Source organism: Thunnus thynnus, chromosome 15 (genome assembly GCF_963924715.1).
Source record: "Thunnus thynnus chromosome 15, fThuThy2.1, whole genome shotgun sequence".
NCBI classification, from domain to species: Eukaryota; Metazoa; Chordata; class Actinopteri; order Scombriformes; family Scombridae; genus Thunnus; species Thunnus thynnus.
In genome coordinates, this window is record NC_089531.1 from 14,131,258 (window position 1) to 14,144,328 (window position 13,071).

A 13,071-nucleotide genomic window follows, 5' to 3' on the forward strand; every position below is an offset into this window, starting at 1 on the left:
AAGTATATTTGCATCTACCTGAAAACTAATTCTAACAGCCATTACAGGGTACAACAACCCTACATAAAACACATAAAAGGACTCAATAGATGTGGGAGCTGAATACATCATTATAGGGTCTACACAAATCTCATTAGGTGAGTTTGCATTTCTGAAGCTGAGACACCAAAATTTTCATATTTGATGACAATAACTAAATACTGCGCAGTATCTGAAAAATATTAAATTGTTTTCTATTATTATAGCTAAAACTTTTATACACTTAACATTCAGTTATAGTTTTAAATCTATTTCTGTAATTTGTTATTTAAAAACAACATTTCAAAATGCATCCATGAACAGACCAAATTATTATACTTGAAGGAAAAATCATCCCACATGGAGCAGAGACGGTACAGTAGCATGTCTTTGATGATAACATGCAGACAGAAAAATCAAAAGCACTGAATACTGCAGTTACCGTACTTTACTACGCAAACATTCACACAGTGAAAAACACGTCAGTTTTACTGGTGTGACAAATTAATCTGTTTCAAATATACCAATGTCTTTTTAAAAGTATGAAAAGTTTGAGATGGTAAGTTCATTCTGTCAACAACAAATGTTATTATAGGTTAATAAATTTATTGTAGAAATAAAGTTACCACTGGCCTGATGAAACAAGTCGTCTTTGTTTGAAATGCCAGGATTTGTTTGAGGAAAAATCCCCAATAATTATTCATCCAATTAATAATATATATTAGTATGGGCATACTGTTATTTTTACTGCTGATAAATAATACAATTTCTAGTAACCTTAGAAGTTGTAGATGGTTGGTATTAAATGTTTGTTTTAAGCTAATTATCCAAGGAAGGTGTTGGAAGGGGCTATTTTTATATTTATACATGAGACTTTTTCCCATTTTTAACCTTTTTTTCTTCCCTACCAAAGATGTGTTTAGATCACATACTTTAATGAGCAAAAACTGGCGCTTTAATCAACTACATCACAACTTTCCTTTCAACATCCACTCACCTGCCTTCTTTGTGAAATGACTAATAGTTCAAGTGCTTTATTTGCCTCTATTAATCATTACCTCCTCCTGATGTTTAATAATAGGGAGAATGTTCTCCCAAGAAAATACCCCGAAAGAAAATATCCAAAAAGCAACATAACGCTTATGTTAAACCGGAGAATGCTGCTCGCTTTCCATTTCAATCAACTATGGTTTCTGTTAACCATGACCATGATTGTTCTCTAACCGTAATGCAGTAATTTTAACCCAACCAACAAATAATAAGTAGTTATTGTGACACAAACCATTGGTATGGGTTACACACTAAAAACCACTGGGTCAAAACTGCCCCTATTTAGGTGAATAGCACCAACACAATACTGGACTAACTTTAACCAGTACCAATAGGTTGTTTGACATAAGACATTAAAAACTGCTGATAATATTAGTATTAAATAATAGTATTATTTACTATCAGTCATGAATAGTGACATGCAAGTTTAAAAAGAGGAAGAGTAGATTCTAATACTTCACAATCATACAGATTGGGTAAATAATCCAACAGTCACACTGGGTCAAAACAGCCATTGTCCTATGGTTTTCTACCTGTGGAAACTAGGTAAGTAGTAAGAGTTGGAGCTATATTATTCCAATTTGGGTCAATTTTGATGCAGTTATTTTTAGTGTGTAACACTAAGCAAGTCTTTTTTTTGTGCCTTAATCTAACAAAACCTAACATGTTTTTTTTGTGAGTTTCAACTATTTTTACACTGTTATGATGTTGGATGTCAAACATGGTCAAAGGTCCAAAATTTTAGGTGAACTTATGTAAAAATGCTCCCTGCCAGGGCTTCAATGTGCTCTGAATGCTTCGTTTGAATGTTACCTCTACTTTCCCCTTGTGATGGAGGGCCTTAAAGAGAAAACGGTCTGTTTCAGAAAGAGGCTGAACTGAGGGGCCGCAAAAGTATTGTAAATCATACAAAGATATTCCAGTAGAGCCCCAGTATATAAATATAGAGCTGGACATGTGCCTTTAACCATAGTATAAGATTTTTTTTTTTTTAAAAAAAGGGTTTTATTTTTGCAAAAGTAAGTTGAAATGGTTTTGGCATTGACTCACTATCATCCTGCTGATAGGGACATCAGATCAGAAAACACTTATACGAGTCATTCTGGAGGGCAATTACAAATGACGTATTTTGTTGTTTAACATGTTGGATAGGAGATGACACACGTATCTGTATACACACTATCACAACTGTACTATTGAATGAGCCGCTACAATCATGTGGAACAAGATAGAGAAGGATATAGCGGCAAGGAAAGTATACATTAACAAACTTGTAACTACTGCTGGAGTGCCTCTCACCCTTCCTGTGTGCAGCCAGGCAGCCATAACCAGATGCATCAAGCACACATTACATCCATATACCTTGAGTTTTTACTCTGCCATCCAGCCAGAAAGATTAGTTTAGCTGGAGAGTTGATTTATGGATGACAGAAAGTAATCCCTTCTTGTCCTGCGTGCTGTTGTCGTGCCTCCTCCTTTGCCACAGCGCCGAGCTTACACAGTCTGAAAGCCCTTGATACCGTGTTCGCCCTAAGGTGTAATGTTTGATAATATAACTACTGCTTCTGTCACCCAGACCCCCCACTCCATCTGCACCCACAGCCAAGCCACCACCCCCCACAAATACATTACAGCCCCACAATGCTTTGAGATTTATGAGGGAGTAGTGGCATAGGAGAGAGAGAGAGAGAATATGCATTGATTGAAAGCCCCAGATAGTCCCATCCAATCCCGCCCCAAAGAACATCAGTTATTTTGCATCCTGACACAGCGATTGATAACTCGTAAATGTGTGTGGGGATGACAAATGCCAATGGAAACTGACTCTGACTAAAATGATAACAGCATCGGTCTCGAGGGGGTGACGGAGGTGGAGGCGGGATGCTGCTTAAAATATTTAATAATTGATACGCAGGTAGTGAGATGTTGTTTGACCCTGGAGGAGTGTGAATGTCATCAGAAAATTGCCAAGACTTTGAAGTGAAATACATTAATGATGCATGTGTGTGAGCGTGTGTGCATTTGTGCATTTGTGTGTGCATCTGGAGAATATGGTGGGAGGTTATGGCCTGTAATGGCCACTAAACTATCCACATTATCATCATTATTTGTCTTTAGGGTATCAAATTTAATATTTTCTATTTCTCAAGACAGGGAGGATTGTAAAAACCCTGTTTGAGCAAGTTGTATCGTCTAGTATTATGAGCTCAAAATCTGTTTTGCTTTTGTTTTGTTTTTTGCAAGGACACAGTAAGAGATCAACTATAATGCATATGAATGCTCATACTGTAGGTCTATGTTGGTTTTAACTCTATAGATTCTTACAGAATAGGACTTTCTGATTAAAATAACTGAGGGTGGAGAGCAGTGTTGACTCTAGTTGTAGCTGATCTGACTCTGTTGTCCTCCGACATAATATTTGCTTTTTTATTGATTACAGAAGCAACAAAACATCCCAAGCTGTCAGTTAACAGCCTGTCAACAGCCTTGATAACATACTGTGGTTGTATGTAGTTCAATGAAGAAACTGGGGAGACCACCAGGGTTAGGATGTGATATTATCGCTGCCGAGATAAACATTTGACTATGATTTTCATGCAGTTTACCTTCATTAGTTGGTTGTCAGTAGACAGTGAAGGAAAAAGCAGATATACTGAGCAGGCAATGCTTTGATCTAATCCGTTCCTCATATACTGTAGGCACAAAATTGATGACATCATGGTCATAAACCACAAGACATTCAAGATACATTGTCAGAAAACAAATAGTTGCAAAAAAAGCTGTCGTAGATTGATTTATTTGTTGATTTAAACTGGACATGTCATGCACATTTCTACACATTTCTATTTTCTACTGGAATATCTTTGCATGATTTACAGTTCAAAAGTTATGCAGCAGCTCAGATCAGCCTCTGTTTGAAACAGGCTGTTTTAGCTCCTGTCTCTTTAAGGATGCCTGATTAGCCCATTCTGCTCTGATCGGCCAACTCCAGGAAGCGGCTCTAGAGGCAACGTAAACAAACAGTAGTAGTAGGATTTCACTTCTTTTTCTTGTTCTTTATTCCAAATGGAAACTTCTCAAGTACATGTTTGAGCCTGAATCCAATGTGACAACGTGAACAACCCATGGAACAACCTTAGCCGCACGCTTAGTCTGAAATGCTACGAAATGGACGGCCATTTGTGGACATGCACGAACAATCTTATGTCATCATCTTATGTCATCATAGAGATAACATTGCAAGTGAAGCGGAACATTTTTACATACATTTTTACAAACGTTATGCAGTATATACTGTAGATACTGTATATACGGACAGAAAATCCCAAAAAGCACGGTATGTTCTCTTCAACTGATTTGTTTAGTTGAGAGTTCTGCACAGCAACAACAACCAGGCTGGCCACATGACAAATCATAATGAACAGTCCACAATTTCAAAAAGAGAACATCAAAAAAAAAAAAAAAACCCTCAATAAACAAAACAGAAATGTCCTATTTCGGGAGGATACAGTGTTTCTGTCTTAGCTGCATTTTCTATTAATCTCTCCAAAACAAAAATCTCCTCATTGAAGAGCCAACACAAAATATTACCCTCAGAAAACCAAATCAGGATTCTACAACACAATTTGAACTTGAAGAAATCACAAAAAGTGATACATAGAAAATATTCAAAAGTGTATGTATTTTGAAAGTGGACAACAGTATAATATGTAACCCTATCATCGACAAAATATATTAATATACTGGTTGCTATTTGACATATTGTACAAGATTTAATAGACCCCTCTGACAAGACAATAGGGAGTTACAAGAAGGAACGTAGCAAATGTACCCATTGCAGCAACATGATGACCAGCCACATCACAATATTGGAAAAAAATGTTATCAAACAAACTATTTAGGATGTGTAAGAGGAGGAGAAGATGTTTACAAGAATGGCTCAATAGAAAAAAAGCTTATACAGTAGAGAATAAGAGGTGGAAAACATGTAACAAAGGTCCCTGTTTGGGCTTAAACACAGGAGTTTGCAGCTACAGGGTACAAACATCCACTTCAGTTCTCACAGCAGCTATGTATACTCAAAATACAATCAATAATACAACACTATAATACAGTGATGTGCTTTGGATTAAAGCAGCAACCCAATGTCTCCTGTTAAAACATCTGAAATCTTCCATATGGTAAGTTGTGGTCCCCTGTGGTGGACTCCTGCGGTTGACACAGTGGGACGCTGGACGTTTCATCCCCATAACCCCTCATACCTTCAACTAAACAGCCCTCAAAATCTTTCTGCTGTCTAGTTCGGTATTAAGACAAATCAGTCTCAAAACTGCAGTATGTGAAGCATTTCAATCCTCTTACAGAAGTCTGATGTCTGAAAAGTAACAGATAATTAAGAGGCTCCAATTAACAAAGTGACATGAGATTAAGGATTGCTGTTGGTAAAGTTGATCGGGAAGGAAACAAAGACGGGTAAATAATGTTAAATGTCCAGTTTATGGCTTTCTTGGTACAAAAGAAGATGAAACACTTCACTATGAAACCTTTAAACACATCTCTTGTTTGCTTATAATTTCACAATAGCACAATCTAATCCTCTGTGCTTCATTCAAGCATAAGTGGAAACAGACGATGATAACGGCCAAACAAAAGCGACCATCACGCCCCTACATGGTGAGTCTCTTGGATAGATACATGGTGAAAATGGAAATTGTGATAAATCTTTGGCTGCGTTGCATTAAAGCAATGCCAGGCCTTCATCTAGACCTCCAGTTTCCTGACCCTCAGCTCCGTGTCTGACTGGCAATGCATTAATCTTAGACATAAAATACTGTAAATTCCAGCTTCTAACGGATGAGAACTGGAAGTGATCGGGCTTGTCCTCCCTTGGGAATGTGGGAACAGGTGTGGTGCAGGACGCTACAAATGCCATCACTTTAATAAATGTACTTCTCCAGAAAGCTGCACTAAAATTCTGATTAAAGTTGGACTGATGTTTCTCAGAAGTTAGTTCAAGCTTCCTTTTTTTTTTTTTAATTTTTTTTTTTTTTTATTAAATACATTTGACAACGCCTACCTCCAGAAAGAGGGGCGAAGAGACTGAGGAAGCAAAGGAGAGGGAGACGACAGGAGCAGAATGTGAAGAGACATTAAAACATTTCAAATGAAAGGTGCATCAGAAGAGCTTGTCACTGCATTACCGCCAAGATTAAAGGGGTCTCGGTGTCTTCTGTCGGGTTCAAGGGAGACTGCATGAGGATTTGGCTCAGACTCTTAAATACCTCTGTCGACTAAGATTCAAACAAACACTTCCACAATAATTACATGTTGACTTTTCTTCATTGCAAGAGGAGAAGGTAAAACATTTTAAAATGAAACTCCTACATTGTCAGCGTAAGTACTCGGTGGTGTTTATTCAAGTTGGACATTTTTGAGACTATTATTCACTGATTAGGGCACACGGCATAGAAAACATAATGCCAGCACATTTACAAGCCTCAGGAGTTCAAGGGGAATAAGGTATTTAGTTCAGGTATTAGTTGGGAAATGAATGTGCCATTGGCTGTCATCAAGAAATAGGCAGCCATGCCAGAGGTTCTTCTTGAAGGTATCCTGCTTACAGTAGTGACACTTTGTGCTCAAATTGTACTTTTTAGTCCTTTTAGGGCTTAATAACACAAGAAGTTCACACCGTCTTTGAAAAAGTGCTCATCTCTCTCACTCCAAGAAGCAGCTGTCATGTTGGTGTTTGCTCTTTCTTCTTCTTTCGTCTTTCAGCAAGGCACTGAATCACCTCAGGGTGCTGTCCTTCATCCGACCAAGACTTTTGATGTCCCTGCAGATTTAAAAAAAATGACCCTATGGAGATCAATAAAATAAAGCATCATTACAGATATGCCAAATGGGAGGAAGAGCTCGTTCCAGACGTTTTCTTCCCTATTCTGTATTCATTAAAATGTTTTTCTTTTAATGGCATCCTCAAACGCAGGACACTCCTGGGTAATTTAATGATCCTATAGGTTTAAGTTATGGACACAAGTTTTAATTATTTAAACTTTGATGGACAAAACATGATTTCTCAGAAACATTTTGGCATGGTGGACAGTACCCATGAGCCTCTGCTGGCGTTGCTATGGAGCAGAAGGCAGTCAGAGGCATGAATCAGAGTGGAAATAAATTCAAAACGCTTCATTGTTGCAGTTAAAAACTGGATACTACATACTGAACAACAATAGTTGTACTGTAATATTACTGTACTGTAGTATATAATATTCAGAACATATTTTAAAGCCACTATGTTTACAGTTTCATGTACAATCCGACTGCCGACTACAAATTATGTTTACATTTGTATCTAATTTTGTATTTTTATCTTGTAAAGTTTGTATACATTCTGCTTATAGTTTACATTTTCATAGTTTTATATTTAATTCTCAACTCTGGCTATCCATGGCGCCTGGAAGGAAGTGCAAAGTTAGAATTTCATTGTACAGTAAAGTGCAACTGACGGCTCTCTCTGCATATGACAATCAATATTTGATGTGTAATGTGATCTGCAGCTTAAATTAAATCCCAGCTTGTGCTGAATTCATCACAATTAGCCCAGAATTTAAGAGTGATTTCATTTAAGCTGCAGATTGTGTACTCAGTTTGCTCAACATCATAATCTGTAGTTTGACGCCCACAATTAGCCGCACACCTAACATAATTTTAAGCTTGGTGATTAGATGTTTTTTGCCATAACTACCTAGATGTTTGTACCTTCGACTTTTCATCAAAGAAACAGGTATTTTCTAGTGCAGTTATTAATCTTTTGTACTAATGATTTAACTACGAGAGTTTTATGATGATTCAACCTGTAGAAGTGCTCCATCTGTGAGTCATGTAACATTGTCTATGGGAAAAATGAATGGGAATTTTACTACCGGAACCAAGGAAGCTCAAAATAGCTCCTCCTACCTTGCAACACTATTACTGCACTCGAGTCTCATGTCCAAGAATTTTAAAGCTGGAGAGTTTGGAAGGAAAACACACACTCACTCTGTGTTCTCTAAACCAGTCAGTAGCCCAGCGGGAAGCTGTGGACTGCTGGTGTCCTTAATAGCAGAAGCTGTCAACACAGACAGGCTGGCTGAACTCTAGATGGGCCGTCAGACGTCCAAGCAGCTGTGACCGGTGCTACTGAATGCAAACATGAGTGGCCCATTTGTATGATTCTGGCAGGCTGAGAGGTGACTGTCAAAAGCCGGTTTGAGCATAGACACATGGCACCTGTCTTAATAGTGGAAAATTTAGGGAGGAATATGACAAATAGTGACGCCATTTCAAAGAATTTTGGAATCAGTTCTTTGAAACAAGGTTCATAATTTTTAGAGATGTCTATCCTGTTGATCAAATCTCTCTGGACATGCAAAAAGCTTTTTATCCATGTTTATGCATTAGAGAAAATGAAACCAGCTGTCATCCTGTTTGAGCTTGAAAGTTCATTCTTGAACATGGAAACAGCATTTTTTTGTGTGTTTTTTTGGGCTTTATTTGAGGGTCACAGTAGAGAGACAGGAAACACAGGGAGACAGAGGAGAATGACATGCAACAAGAGTCGCCTGTAAAAGGAATCAAACCATAGACGCTGTGGTAATGTGGTATGTGCCTTAACCATTAGGCCACCAGGGCATCTAATCTTAGAAACAGAAGTTTGACAAAACAGTGTTACTTGCTAGCTTGTTCTGGAAAACATTGTGATGTCAATGAAAGTATTGTGAGAAGCTAGTGAGTGGACTCTTTTGTCAAACAGCCACCTGTTTGTTTCTGAGGTTGATGTGTCTTAAAAGAACATATAAGACCATCCAAACAGTCCCACTACTCTCTATTTTTTCAACTCTAATGCCAGACAAAAACATCAATACTGGACTATTCATGCAAAATCCCTGCTTACATTTAGTGACAATGTTTTTTAAGTTATCCCTCTCTGCAGTAAAAACATATGCACATGGCAACTACAGCACAGTTAACGTTAGGGAAAGATTACGGTTATGAAATCCAGACATGCTTATGAGCCATCCACCACCCCGACCTCCGCACTGTTACTTTCTGCCTTGCTAAATGAAGGGGAACACTACTACTTTCTGCACTGGCAGCGACTTTTGGCTTTGGAGAGCTGGTGAGATGCACGATTGTACGATGTCTTGTTTTTTTTATGACACAAACATTGCTTATTATCAGAATAATTTAAAAGATGCCAGAAACCTTTAATCAACACATAGTGGCTTTAAAATATGTACTCAATACTACAGTACATATAGTACTATTGGCACAAAATGTTCTGAATGTAGAATGCTTCCTCTATGTATTATGACCCTTCATACAGTAACACAGGATGAAGAATCTTGTCACTTTCTGACATAAAACAGCTCATTAGTGTTGATTAAAGCATATTTTATCAAGAAGTATCAAAACTTCATACATTTAAATTTTGAAGACGTTTCTCTTGTTGTTTGATATGTGATTAAACAAATGTCTTATGACTGGATTGCAACTATAGGAATGACAAGGTGCAAGTTGACATGTTTTGACTTGTTCACACACTAAATCTTTTCATCTGATTACTGCTTAATGCATATTCATAACTTTCACATACTAAATTTGATTTCAGTGCACACAAACTATAATTATCTTGTTACTGATGTATATAAATCATGCACATTTTAGACCCAGCAGATCATTTATACTCCATATAGGTTAAAAATGTATGTTATAACATGACCACTATTGCAGATGCCTTATTCCTGCTTTTAATGTATAGTGGTGGGAAGCAACTGAATTATATTTTGTTTGACTTTCTTGTCAGCCACAAGTACAAAAACACATTCCTGTTATGTTTGAGGTTAATAAAACAGAGTGCAGCATGTGGATAAAACACCACAACATTTCACTGAAGAGACATTAATTCAAATGCTTTATAAAGACAACAGAATATTCCAAGTGTCAAGGTTTGGAAAACCTTCCAAAACAAATGGAGGTATCTTTCCCACAGTAATGAAAAATGGCAGTTTATAATAACCACGAGTGATGCTAAGCTACTTAATGTAAAATCTGCCCCGGAGAAGAAAACTGTACTCTGTTTAGTTGACCGGTACAAGGACGTACACACATCACAACAATGAAGACAAAAAGAGGCAGGAATTAGCTGGAAAACTGTGCGGACTGAAACAGAAGTGGCTGAAAATTGATTTCAAGTTCTGTCAGTGACGGTGAAGAAAACACTGCGAACAACAACAAAAAAAAAAACATCTCTCACCAACTGCCTGGAGAAAACAAAACTGTGCCATTAAAAACATAATAGGATTATCATTTCTGTTTGTTTGTCATGGTGGATCAAGAAAATTACAGTTAAGAGAAGAGCTTAGAGCCACATTGTTATCACCACTTCAGAAAACGAGGCGCAAACACAGGCCATCTGCATATTCATTTACTGCTTTTGAAATTCACCTTTTTAATTAGTGTGTGTGTAACAATCACTTAATATCTGCAAACACCTTGACACCGAGAGACGCCACAGACACGTCCTCAGCTGCCGCGCACTTAACACGGGATCATCAAACAGCGGGGAAGTTACACAACGCTGATGTGTGCTGGAGTGATGCCTGAGTGGGAGGGAAAGAGCTGAAAAAGAAAAAAGAAATGCGATGAAGGCTAACAGTCACTCACAAGGTTGTGGGAGCTGTGTTTGTTTGTTTAGTTGCTCATGTAAAGAACAAAAAAACAAGCACAAGAACCAGACAAAAGCTTCAGGACAGGAAGCTGTTGCAGCAACACTGATTTAGATCGTCCTAGTGTGTTGTCTCGTTTGTTGTTGTCTTGTTTTGTTTTTTTCCTTCAGAGGGTGACAGGGTAGACTTCCTGTGTGTCCTCGCCTGCCACAGCACCGGACCTTCCCTTCTCATTTCCTTCTTCTTTCTCTTGTCATAATTATCCAGGAGGACACAGTAAGCTTTGCGGGATGAAGGGTGTCTGTGACACAAATGTGAAGAAGGACACTGCTGGTTGCGTGTGTGATGCTTTGGGCCGAGGCAGGCTCATGGTTCCCAGGAAAAGATGTTTCTAATTATGTGAAGTTGGCGGGAAGAATTCTTCCTCCATCTTGATTTCAAGTTAAAAGTCAGTGTTTCCACCATGAAGCTTCAGCAGCTTCACGGGGACAACGAATAACACTATTTTAGAGAAGATATATTATCTATTTTGAATGATATATTTTGTAATGATCTGAATCATTTTTCATTACACTTCTGTTTAAAGAAAAAAGATTTTCACAGGAAAGATTTAAAGATGTATTTAAAGCAACAACACTCATGACTTGATCTACAGTCAGTGACTGACAGCACCACAGTAAGTGTTGTGTCTCAGGAGCTAGACAATGTCTCAAATTACCACACTCATTCTGCACCTTTTCATCAGATTATTAGACATCTGTTTGCACAAACTGTAAAGTTTACTTACACTCGATGCTTGTCCTTTGCATTGCGGCTTAAACATTTATTGCCATAGTTTTAAATCTGTCTGCAAAATGTCATTTTCACCTCTGATGTGACATTTGTCTGATTCATTGTTCCACATTTTATGGCATAAAGATTTAAAGAGTGAAAATGCCAGTTACATATACACTATATGTAGTTAAGTCAAGGTAATAAATTAAAAGACCCTTATAGAATAATAAAATGTTGGACAGAATATAATAACGATAGAGAAAGAGAGATAATCGAAAGGTAGAAAGGGTAAGAGGGACTGAAAAAAAAATAACAGACATAAAACACAACATGGTGTAAAAAAAAAAGAAAGAAAATGAAGATATGAATGAATGATATTAAAAAGACAATTACATCTGATTGACAAGAGCTGTGACACTGTTTACATAAAAATTGGTAAACTCTTCAAGTAAAGGCGTGGACTACCCGTCCACCTCAAGGTCTAATTATCAGTCTTTACCTGGTGTGGAAGTTAGTATGCACACAGACTATCTCAGTGATATATGAAATTGGTAAGATATGAAATTGGTAAGATCCAGCATCGTATAGGTTTGTCTGTATCTCGCTGGTTATATAGAACACACAAACTGCTGCTGGCACCGCTTACAGCTCACAAAATCATTACTTTTACTTCCACAAAATCTATTTTTCCATTATGTTCGATGTTATGCAGATTGTCTCTCTTCATAATGGAAAAGCCAGAGGTCAAAACTCTGAATTTGCTGCATACAGCATGAATACAGTTTTATTTTTATCGAAAGATACATTTTAATTGTTAAAATGGAAGTTATACTTACTGTTGTCAACTTACAGAAAAAAAAGGAAGATGAGCAAAATTATCTTGCGTCTGCTAATGATATGTAACTATTCTTTTTTGATTTCTTTCTATAAAAAATCTTTTATACAGTTTTTAATTTTAAAAAGAAGATTGGCTTTTGATCAAGGCTTAATTTTGTTGAGGTAGATTTAAAAAATTAATTGCATAATTAAATGTATAATTTAAAATTAAAATAAGTTTTTCTTATTTTTCTAAATACTTGTATTTGTAGATTAGATACTTGAACTAGTGTTTCATTCATTGACTTCACCACTTACAATTATATTATATAGTATGTTAAGACAATTCAGTATTTTTATTTAGGTTTTATTTCATACATCGTGGAAGACTGAAGTTGACAGCTGCCAGTCAAACCCTGTGATGTGTCTCAGTGCTGCAGTTTAATGTTCCAGCTCTAGTGGCTGTTTGTGTTATAATGATGATCAGCAGTGACAGATGCACCGCTAATGATCAGAGCAGTTGGACACAAAAAATAAACATACAGTATAAAGCCCACCGGAGTCTCTTTGTGTCATCATCGGTTTGAATAAAAACACTGATGTGATATTGGACTCTTCTGTGTAGCTGTGATATCAACCGACAGTAAATTTTATAGAGCGAGATACACTGTCTGCTGCTGAACATTAATTTAAGAACAATTAA